The sequence below is a fragment of the Staurois parvus genome, unplaced genomic scaffold, assembly GCF_062004578.1.
Source record: "Staurois parvus isolate SC_StPar_1 unplaced genomic scaffold, SC_StPar_1.0 ptg000096l, whole genome shotgun sequence".
In the NCBI taxonomy this organism is placed as follows: domain Eukaryota; kingdom Metazoa; phylum Chordata; class Amphibia; order Anura; family Ranidae; genus Staurois; species Staurois parvus.
The window spans coordinates 3863148-3875240 of record NW_028317892.1 but is presented as its reverse complement, the minus strand read 5'-3'; the positions used below and the strand labels follow the sequence as shown (position 1 = coordinate 3875240).

Sequence of the window (12093 nt, the reverse complement as noted above, 5' to 3'; positions counted from 1 at the left end):
CTATAGGAACAGGCACACTTTGGGGTTGACCTACTAAAGGCAATTAGACTGTGCACTTTGCAAAAAGCAATTGCCCCAGAGCTTGGTAAACGAGCAGAAGCTCTGCTAACTTCCATCTTCCAATCACGTGCAAGCAAAAATGCTGTTTTTTTTTTAATTTTCCTTGCATGTGATTGGGTATTCTTGGCAAAGGGAAGCTTTACCTTATTTACTAAGCTCTGGAGCAATTGCACCTTGCAAAGTGCATAGTCTATTTGCCTTTAGTAAATCAACCCCTATGTGTTGTAAGTAGTTGGGGGAAGTGTGTGACTGTGTGCAATTTAGGAGGAAGCTGTGGGAGACCAGCTGCATTACTGGAAGGAGCCTGCTAGAGTGTGGTTAAGGTAAGTATTTGTCTGTATTTCATACATAATGAACATTAACCCCTGCAGTGCAAGGTTAGATTGTCTTCCAGTTCCTGGATCTTAAGTATACCCTGACTATAAAGGCATGTCATTCGGTATTTAATATGGAAGTTACACTTTATTTCTTTAAACATTTGGCATCCACATCCTTACTTTAACATATAAAAACACAGACAGCTTCTAGACCATACTCAGTTTCTAGGGATGACAGTAGATGGTCAGTTTAACCACTCCAAAAGCAAGTCATCCATGTAGAGGTAGAATGGCTTACATTAGTTTCTACCCTAAGCCCTTCAATTTACAAGCTATAGAATGACATTTCTATCAGAGCATAATGGTATGCATCAAATGCAGGAAACCAAATTGACATTCCACCATAAGTCAAATTTTTAAAAAGTGAATTAACATGAAAGAAACATCTGTTATTCCCTAACTGAATGTATACAATAGTATCCAGGATTTCTTTCTGTTTTTTCAGTACAATGAATTTTCTATAAACAACTTCTCACTTTCTGCAGTTACATATATTGCATCCTGAAAAAATGATGAACAGAGAAAAATAGTATTTTAAATGATTTTGTAGAAAAAGTATAAGCTGTTTACTATCATGATCATCCCTGTACACATCTGGCATACCAAAGTGGGGTAAAAATGATTATTATAATACAGCACTTACTGTATATTCAACAGTATTTTTCTACTGTAACACAACGCTCTTAGGAGTTGCTGAATATTTGGGTCCTACACAGTCAGGCAACACGTATTTTCCACAGTTTTGCATTCCAGAGACAGTGAACAGTCCTGGAGCATGTTTTTTATGTTTTATTAGGGGAATTGAACTTGAATGGGGTAATGGGGTGTATGGGATGCCAAATGCAACTGCAAACCGAGGACAACTTCCTGGAAACTCTATACAAGTCTTTACACAACAAAAACGTCTGGGAGAGCTCTCTAGCCTCTCTTGGTGTACCACCCCAGGCCCCAGATAATTCTAGATGCCTATACACATTATGTCATTGGGGGGGTGTAAATCTACTTATCTGTAATAAATATTCCCCACCTGACAGGTGTATCAGAGAGTGTGGTGCTATTCACAAAGTCGTGGGCACAGGAACAGGTGACCCAACACATCAAGTGGATCCGTCAGGAGTAAGTGCTACAGTGGTATTCTGCTCATTCAGGTGAGATGCAAGATGGGATCACTCAATAGAAGTTCTGACCCATGTAAACAACTTTGCAAACACTGTTTTTTTTCATCTTCCGCACAAAATAGATGGTTTGCATTTGCATGAAACAACTGTATCAGTCAGACGTCACAGTCATCCCCTCCTGTAGATTTCTACAGGCAGCCTCTAGTGGGTAGGTCTGCTGGGCCACTTCCATTGCTATACCTTCTGTACAGGCAGCACAGTGGTGATGTCACTGCTACTTTTACAAAGTGATATCTGAGTGTGCAAAGGCATTTGTGGCATACTAAAATTGATTTGTATCCTTTGTGACTATTGAAAAATATATTTAAAAGTTTGTTGAAAATTTTAATGCCTTGGGTTCAGCTTCAAAGTATATCTAAATCCAAAGCTTTTTGTTTCAGTAGGGTGGGGTTTAAATACCTGTAGTTTTGTGGCTATCTGTGTGTTATTGGGAAGATCCTAACCTATAGACACAATCAGAAATACTCTTTGGTCTGGTAGAGTTGTCAAAAGTGGAATATGCCAGTTTCGCTCACTTTCTGGTCTGTAGTGGTCACTATGATAAACAGAGAGGATGTGTGTGTGTATATATATATATATATATATATATATATATATATATATATATGGCTTTTTTTCAGCTGGTACTTGATAGAACTCAGTTCCACCACCTCTGGCTCAGGCCCACTGCTCCATGCTCACCACTACCACTTGTAAACACAGAAGTCTGGCTTCTGTGTTTACAAGTGACAGTTGGACTCCCAACAGTTCCCACAGATTTGATCTCCTGAGTGGTTCCAACTGAGTGCAGGATGGGGACAAGGGAGATGCATGTGTCTGGAGTGCAGGGAGGATACTGAAACCCCTAGTAGATGATCTCCTTTCAAGCGAGAGAGACAGAGCCATCTACATCATGCGGGGAGGTCCTAGAGCCAGCTGGGTGCTTCAGTTTAATACAGCAACAAAAGTAAGTCATGTGAAAAATGGTGGAGCTTTTAGGGGAGGGGAGAACATTTGCATGCAGAGGTCAGAGCTGAAAAAGGGTGAATGTGAGATGTGGATAGGGGATGCAGAGGTAAGCAGCACCTCTGAACTCTGCAGTCTGTATGTAGTACACCCCCAAACTCTATATGTAGAGCACCCCTGAACTCTGCTCTCCCACATTGAAATTTGACCATACTCACTATTTGATATGGTTTGGAGGGTGGTGGTGGTGGTGGGGGGGGGGGGGGGGGTGTCGTGTAGAGTTCCTGCACTTATTGTCTGAGTAAGAAAAGTAAAAAAACATACTATATATATGTATATATATATATATATATACACATACACTGCTCAAAGAAATTAAAGAAACACTTTCAGAACACATTAGATCTCAATGGGAAAATATTGTGCTGCATATCTATACTGATATGGTCTGGGTAATGTGTTAGGAACATAAGAATACCCCGTGGCTTGATGGAAATGAAAATGATCAACCTAGACACCCCGAAAGACACCACGAAAATCAAAGTGAAAAAATGATACAGCAGGCTAGTCCATTTTGCTCAAAATGGTACAAATGGTAGTTTGTATGGCCCCCACGTGCTTGTATGCATGCTTGACAACATTGGGGCATTCTCCTAATGAGACAATGGATGATGTCCTGGGGTATTTCCTCCCAGATCTCCTGGACAGTCTAAGGTGCAACCTGGTGGCGTTGGATGGACCAAAACATGATATCCCAGAGGTGTTCTATTGGATTTAGGTCAGGAGAGTGTGGGGGCCATTCAATGGTATAAATTCCTTCATCCTCCAGCAACTGCCTGCATACTCTCGCCACATGAGGCCGTGCATTGTTGTGCACCAGGAGGAACCCAGGACCCACTGCACCAGTGCAGGGTCTGACAATGGGTCCAAGGATTTCATCCTGATACCTAATGGCAATCAGGGTGCCTTTGTCTAGCCTGTAGAGGTCTGTGCGTCCTTCCATGGATATACCTCCCTAAACCATCACTGACCCACCACCAAAATGGTAATGCTGAACGATGATACAGGTAGCATAATGTTCTCCATGTCTTCTCCAGACCCTTTTATGTCTGTCACATGTGCTCAGGGTGAACCTGCTCTCATCTGTGAAAAGCACAGGGCACCAGTGGCAAACCTGCCAATTCTGGTGTTCAATAGTACAGTATATGCCAATCGAGCTCTATGGGGCCAGGCAGTGATCACAGGGCCCACTAGAAGAAGTCGGGCCCTCAGAACACTCTCATGAAGTCTGTTTCTGATTGTTTTGTCAGAGACATTCACACCAGTGGCCTGCTGGAGGTCATTATGTGGGGCTCTGGCAGTGCTCATTCTGTTCCTCCTTGCACAAAGGAGCAGATACTGATGGGTTAAGGACCTTCTACGGCCCTGTCCAGCTCTCCTAGAGTAACTGCCTGTCTCCTGGAATCTCCTCCGTGCTCTTGAGACTGGAAGATACAGCAAAGCTTCTGGCAATGGCACATATTGTTGTGCCATTCTGGAGGAGTTGGACTGTCTGTGCAACCTCTTTGTGGTTCAAGTATCACAGTGATCAGGTGATCGGGAACCAGGCCTCCTGGTTCCCGATCACCTGATCATGGTGATCATCAGCAGTAGGAGAATTTATTTTGAGTTGTTTATTGGTTGTAGGTCAAGGTAATGGCAAGAAATATAAATTAAATTTCAATAAATTATATTTGTTTACTATTTTGGGACAGTTTTCCTTTGATAATAAAAAAACCTAGGAGATTTTACCATTATTACCATTTACCACCAAAGCCAAATTTGTCCTACAAAAGAAGATATAAGTCACCTAGATACATTAAGTACTTTCCATGATTTGTATAGATTTACTAACATGGCAAAATGCAAAACTGGGTTCAGACATTAAGATTTATTTTACCTTTATCATGAAGGAGTTAAGGTCTGCTATTAGTGTGAGGTTAACATTACTAGCTGCTAAACATAAACTGGTATATGGTTTAATATTCATTCTTGTTTAGACATGTAGGGACCCTGCCCTAAATAGCAGTGTCTCTATCTTTGATTTAGTTCTGCCAGGCAGTAGTCAGCCTAAGCTAAATTGATAGTTCTGCTATCTGTTGGTTATCCCCTAAATTTAACTCATTGCTTGCTTTGCCTGCTACTGGGGAATGTCTCTCTAATAGTATAAAGATATCCAATGGCCTGAGTTATGAATATCCATTTCTCCCTGGCCAACCATTAGGAGCTTTATTGTCAGTGGCGCATGATGGGCGAGAATATAAATATTTGGAAGGAACCTTCTGGAGACTCTCTTGCCTCCCAAGCCCTGCCTGGGGAGGACATGTGTACTGTGAAAAGCAGACCCAAGGTTGGGCCTAAAGCTAGCACTTCCTAGCTGCAGACGTTGCATGGAGAAAGTGAAGCTGAATGTTGGAATACATTGTTCATGTATTTTGTGCAACAACAACATCAACCAGTAGTGTTTATAAGTTTGTAGCTGCATCTATGACTATACTGTTTGTCTTCTTCCTGAATTAAGTGCTTGTTACCTGTTTGTAGAGAAGCAGCAGATAAACATATGTGGACTGTGCACTGTCTATTCTGTCGGGCTATATACAGAATCTCTGACAGGTTATGGGCAGACACCCACCCAAACACCCAGTCATAACCAGCTACAGAAGAAGAAGTGCAATGAACAGTAACGGAAAGAAGACTGCAAAAGAAAAACAGAAAATGGTCAGTAACACAGCTGCAAGAAATCTTTCATTTGCAAACCTGACAAACCAGAACTACCAGTCTTGGAAATTCAAGATGAAAATGCAACTAATAAGAGAATGTACATGGAAATGTATAAATGAAGTCAGGGCAGAACACCCTTCATATGAGTGGATAGAGAAAGATCAGAAAGCTCAGAGCACAATCTCTCTTAGCATAGAAGATGATCAAATCATACATATACACTATATTTCCAAAAGCATTGGGATGTCTGCCTTTACATTCACATGCACTTTGATGACATCCCAGTCTTAGTACACAGGGTTCAATATTGAGTTGGCCCATCCTTTGCCGCTATAACAGCTTCATATCTTCTGGGAAGGCTGTCCACAAGGTTTAGGAGTGTGTCTATGGGAATGTTTGACCATTCTTCCAGAAGCACATTTGTGAGGTCAGGCACTGATGTCTGCTGAGAAGGCCTGGCTAGCAATCTGCACTGTTTTTCATCCCAAAGGTGTTCTATCAGGTTGAGGTCAAGACTCTGTGCAGGCCATTCAAGTTCCTCCACCCCAAAATCATTCATCCATGTCTTTTTGGACCTTGCTTTGTGCACTGGTGTGCAATCATGTTGGAAGAGGAAGGGGCCATCCCCACACTGTTCCCACAATGTTGGGAGCATAAATTGTCCAAAATGTCTTGGTATGCTGATATTTTAAGAGTTCCCTTCACTGGAACTAAGGGGCCAATGCCAACTCCTCAAAGACAACCCCACAATATAATCCCCCTCCACCAGTGGTGTCCCAAGGCAGGTGTGGGGGGTGCGGTCCACACCGGGTGACACCTACCGCACGGGGTGACACCGGACCCACTAAACAAAAAAGTAAGTTGTAAAGCAAGCTGACGATCCCTGCAGGATGGATCGGATCTGCGGATTGAGCATAATGGATTGGAGTCCGATCCATTATGCTCAATCCGCAGATCCAATCCATTCTGCGGGGATCGTCGTAAGGGGTGTCACCAAGTGTTACCGCACCGAGTGACCCCAACCCTAGGGACGCCTCTGCCCTCCACCAAACTTTACACTTTGCACAACGCAGTCAGACAAGTACTGTTCTCCTGGGAACCGCCAAACCCAGATACGTGTGATTCATCCCTCCAGAGAACACATCTTGTCTACTCTAGAGTCCAGTGGCAGCATGTTTTACACCACTGCATCCAACGCTTTGCATTGCTTTTGGTGATGTAAGGCTTGGATGCATTAAACAAATAGTGCAGCGCTCATACAAAAAAATAATAATAATACTAAGTGTAATTCATAAACTATAAAGTGCAAGGCAGATAAAGTGTCAGAAACAAATGATAGCAATATATAAATATGAATCAATGTAATGTGCCACTAACAGGTTCTTGTTCAAGGCTTGGATGCAGCTGCTCGGCCATGAAAACCCATTCCATGAAGCTCTCTTTGCACTGTTGTTGTGCTAATCTGAAGGCCACATGCAGTTTGGAGGTCTTTATCTGTTGACTCTGCAGACAGTTGGCGACTTCATGTGCTGACCCTGCTCTGTAGTTTTACTAGTTGCTGTTGTTTCCAGTTGCTTCCACTTGGTTACAATACCACTAACAGTTGACCATGGAATATTTAGTAGCAAGGAAATTTTACCAATGGACTTATTGCACAGGTATATAATATAGTGTATGTAAGTTTGAAACTGCTAAAGAAATGTGGGAAGGATTACAAAAGGCGCATGAAAGAGCTAATCTAAGCAATAAACTGTACTTGATTATAAAGCTATACCAAACCAAGCTAATAAAAGGATAGAATATGCAAGATTACATAAGGCACACCTTGGAAATGGTTGAATGCCTGAGAGATACAGGAGAAAAAATAAAAGATTTTCATGTCACATTACTTAGTGGTTTACCAGAAAGTTATCAATCACTTGTCACAGCACTTGATGCATGTCCAGATGAAAACACTGACACTGGAATATGTTAAAGGAAACATTATGGATGAACATAAGCGTAAAACAGAAAGCATTATTAGTGACGGTGCTTCTGTCACAGAGTCTGCTTTAAAGACAAAAAAATAGGAATAAAAACAGTAATATGCAACAAGAAACACGTGAATGGTTTGTGTACAAAGTCATGTAAAAGCAGACTGCAAAATCTGAAAAGCTAGAGTGCAAAAACAAACTAAACTACAAAAGGCCAAAAGTGTGAAGGAAGAAACTGATTTTTCTTCAGATAATTAATATGTTTTTCGATCCAAAAGCTGCACCTCATCTTTCCAGGCATAGTGTCTTGGTTCAGGAGCTAAGAGTCACATTGCAAAAGGCAGAAATGTCCTTTATTCACCTCCATCAGAGTAAAACAGAAAAAAAACCTGATGCAATCCAAAAACTGACAAACGAAACCAGCGCTCAAATCTTCATGCAAACTAGAAGGATTTCAGAATGCCAAACGGGGAGTTGCAGCCCTTCAAAGATCGGGAAATCTGGATATAAGATGAACAAAAGCAAAAGGGGCTCACTCTCATCGTGCATTACCATGGTACACCACGTGTTTATTGTGAAATCAAATAGATATATACTCACAAACCAAAGGAAAATGCAAGCAGAATAAGTGGTCCGCAATGGCAGTCCAATACAATGCTGTGCCCTAAAAAGGGATAAGCTGACACGTTTCGGGATACGAACCCCCTAGCTCTGAAGAAGTTTAAACAGAACAGGATCGAGCAAGAAGCTTTGTGGTACATTATTAGTTATTGGTCCGGGTTCTAAATGTTGTCATTAAGATAGGCTGTATCCATAGCACCACCATTGTCCAAAACATACTCAAACAATGAATCAAATTAGTCCAAAATTATGGGTTCTCAGTATTGCCATGCTGTTTTGGTTGTGTGTTTTTAAAATGATCATTGACCTGTCTTTATAGGCAAACTGCTTAACACAGCAGAGAGAACTCTCTGATACGAGGAGAGGCTGGTCACATGACTTTAACAGATCACATCATGGGGCTTTCCTTCTGGCTTTTTAAAAAAACCTTCCAATCATTCAATCACATTTGTAAAGCTCACACCTGAGCTTAATAAATGTCTAGTATTTTTTTTTTTTATTAAAGCGGTGATATTGTCTTGGTAAGACCATACTGCTGCTTTATAATTGTCCTATTTATTGTACTATATATTTCACTCTGGCTTGTTATAATTTGGAAGTTACAATTTTCTTAACAGTTTCCACAATCTTTAATACCTAAGCTCTTTCCCATAAGCTGTTTTACAAATCATGAAACTGAAGAGATTTTTGCGGTTCTTATTTTATATGTATTTGGCCAGAATATAATATAAACTAATAATCCTATGTCTTTTCCTTAAAGTGTATGCCAAGCCAAAAGCTTATTTTTTATTTCAATTTTGGACAGAGTGAGTAAGAATTAGAACCCCTGTCTGATTTTTTTTTAAGTATATCTTGGAGACAGAGAGATGTTTTCTCTTATCTTCTGTCAGTAATAATGGTTTTATCATGAGGGAAAATCTGCACCAAGATCACATACAGAAATAAAAATCTGTCAGCAGGCCTGGATAGTAGTAAAAACAATATAGACTTTAATTTTTTGTCCATTCTATGCAAACGTCCACTAGTGTTCCAGGACCAATAGAGACATTTAAAAGTAAATGGGTGTGGAATCATCTTTTGGTTTCTGGAGCCAGAAAACTCTTGGGCAAAATGTCAAGGAAAGCTCCTGAAGAGTTTGTTAGAGGATGTTAGGTCTCCATAAGGCTAGTCCCACTTTGTGGATACCAAGCAACAGTCCTATCTATCTCTATCACTGGTCTTAGGTAGTGATGGGCCAAACATGCCCCTGTTCAGTTTGTGGTTGAACATTTGAACCTACCCAAAGTTCGATCGGAAACTTCAAACAGGGACAATTCACTAAGCGGTATACCACACAACTACTAAAAAACCTCATGAGTTATATGATTAAGTCATGCGGTATTTCAGTAGTGAAAACATTCTTTAATGTTGAATGTTGACAGCTGAATGTAAAAAGAATTGTTGGCATTGCCCAGCAATTAAATTTTTTTTTTAAACCATGAGGGATCCCCCCCCCCATTCATACCAAGCCCTTTGAGTCTGGTATAGATTTTGAGGGGAACCCCCACGCCAAAATGTTTTCTAAAATGGAGTGTGGGTCCCCCCCCAAAATCCATACCAGACCATTATCCGAGCATGCAGCCTGGCAGGTCAGGAAAGGGGGGGATGAGCTAGCGCCCCCCCCAGAACCATATAAGGCCACATGCCCTCAATATGGGGGGGTAATTAGGGGCAGGGGGGTCTCCCCTCAAAATCACCTTGTCCCCATGTTGATGGGAACAAGGGCCTTTTCCCCATAACCGTGGCTGGTTGTTATGGGGGTCTGCAGGCAGGGGGTTTATAGCGCTGAGCAAACTGTTGGCGCTATATAAGTCCTGTATTATAATAATAATCTGGAAGCCCACTTTAATAAGGGGGCCCCCTGATCCCAGCCCCCCCATGTAAATGAGTATGGGATACATGATACCGCTGCCCATTCACAAAAATAAAAAGTGTAGTGTAAAAATGACAGGAGACAGTCTTTGACAAGTCTTTTATCAAAAACAAAAACAAAGTAGATCCAATGTCAATCATGATACCTGCCGCTACCACCAACCTGAAAAAAAAAATGCTCTGCTCTCGAAGCTGGCTTTCGCCATCTGACAGCTGTGCTGGGTGATGGTTCTTGAATACTGTGATGATGTCACAAGGAGGTGGGGTCACCCCCACCCCCTTGTGATGTAATCGTGCGCTGTGATTGGCCAAAGCATTGCACCTGGCTTATGATCAGGTGCATTGCTTTGGCCAAACACAATGCACTGTCAGGGCACGGTGCATTGTGGGGCATGGCGGGCGAACCACCTGCCAAACACCCTTACCGTTCGTGTGTTCGACCAACACACAAATGGCCCATGTTCGAGTCGAACTTATGTTTGACTCAAACATGAAACCCAACTCTAGTTTTAGGTTATAAAAGGGCAGGTCAGTAGACCTGGAAAAGAGGAATGCGACCCGCAGAACGTGTGGCATGAGCTGTGAGCACATTTCAAATATGTACAGTATATCCTTGTACAATTACAGTATGTATACTCTGTATACTGTGACATTACTTACTCTGGGAATGCAAGTTGTTCAGACTGGTTTTAACTAGTTTTCTAGTCTATATATTGTATATGGCTGCAAGACAAAAGAGGGGAGAGTTCATCCTGGGCCAGATCTGAGGACAGTATGCCACACACGGCTAGATCTGAGGACAGTGTGCCTGGCATTGATGTGGCACTGATGGGCACTGGCACGTGGCACTGATGACCACAGACACAAGGCACTGATGGACACTGACAGGTGGCACTGCTGGGCTACACTGATCATCAGTGCCCTGATGATCAGTGTACATGTCCCCTCCGTGGAAAGCTGATTACCGGCTCTCCTCTCCTCTCGAGCTGTCAGCGTGACAGCTCGAGAGGAGAGAAATGCTGATAACTGGCATTTCCCTGTTTACATGTGATCAGCTGTGATTGGACACAGCTGATCACATGACCGAGCCAACATCTTCGGCTCTTTCCGTGGATCGGTGATCTGCTGTGTCCGAGGGACACAGCGCACCGCCGATCGCTGCGCTGCGTGCTCCTGGAGCTGCGCATGCACGGTGAGAATGGGAGGATGTCATATGGCGTCCTCCCAGAACAAGAGAACCACCTTGCGTCCGTCATATTACTACATGGTGGGTGGGAGGTGGTTAAACAATATTTTAGCTAAAAATTACACAAAAATCCTTATTTGCGGACACAAGCAAAGAAAACTTACAAAATTTGCGCTAAATTCCTACTAAATATTAAAGCTAAACTGGATTAGTTAATAAATACCAAATATTTGTACATTATAAATTGCATCTTTTTGTGAAACGATGAAAACTGAAGGTGATCAAAACTGTAAATACACACAATTTACTCTAAAAATCTGACACTACCATTAATCACATACAGCTTTCACAATTTGTAAAAAGAACCCCCAAACCATATATTTTCAGGTGAATGGTTCTGATCGGCGGATTGTCATCTGCTGATCAGAGTTATTGTTTTTTTTAGACGTGTCTACTGAACAGTTTTGGTATAAGCTCATGGTCACTAAAGTGGAGGAGGAATGCATGTTGGTACGGAGTACAGACCTGGCCAGCTGGAAGCAGTTCTGTAGGTCCGTACACCGTACAGACCCGGCAGTGAGAGAGTTAAACCAAGCTAAGTAAATTCCTTTTGTTATTATACTTTTGAGTTGTTTGAATTATTGCACGGCATCCACATATCTAAACGGTTACATATAGGAACCTGGAAGTAATGAAGTTTAACCCTTTATTACAAGAGGGAACCAGGGGGAGTCATCTTCTGGGCAGTAAGGTTGTCCTTGGGAATGTGCTCCCTTCCAGAAACTGTACCTTTGTGTGAGTTGCAGTAGTGGGTCCTTGACTATTTGCAACCAGACAGAACACATTACCACCGATGTAGTAATCTAGTTTCCTGGCACAAGTGAGAGCCTACCACCTGTCCAACAGTTGGTCTGCAATAACAGAAGGGATACCAAGAGCTGTACAAAAGCTAATGAGAAAAGCTGCATTTTCATACAACCACTGTATCTCAGATATTGTGCTGTTTCTGGAAATGTTGTATATTTTAGTCTTGACTTTATTAAATCCAGCCACTTTGTGTTAGTTCATCTAGTTCAGGGGTC

General features: G+C 41.9%; 1 protein-coding gene across 1 annotated transcript in view; it reads right to left on the bottom strand.

Annotated features, from left to right (window-relative positions):
• The window catches only part of CILP2 (cartilage intermediate layer protein 2), a 79045-nt gene that overhangs the window by 55354 nt on the left and 11598 nt on the right, over positions 1-12093 (bottom strand). The gene's annotated exons all lie outside the window — the stretch shown is intronic.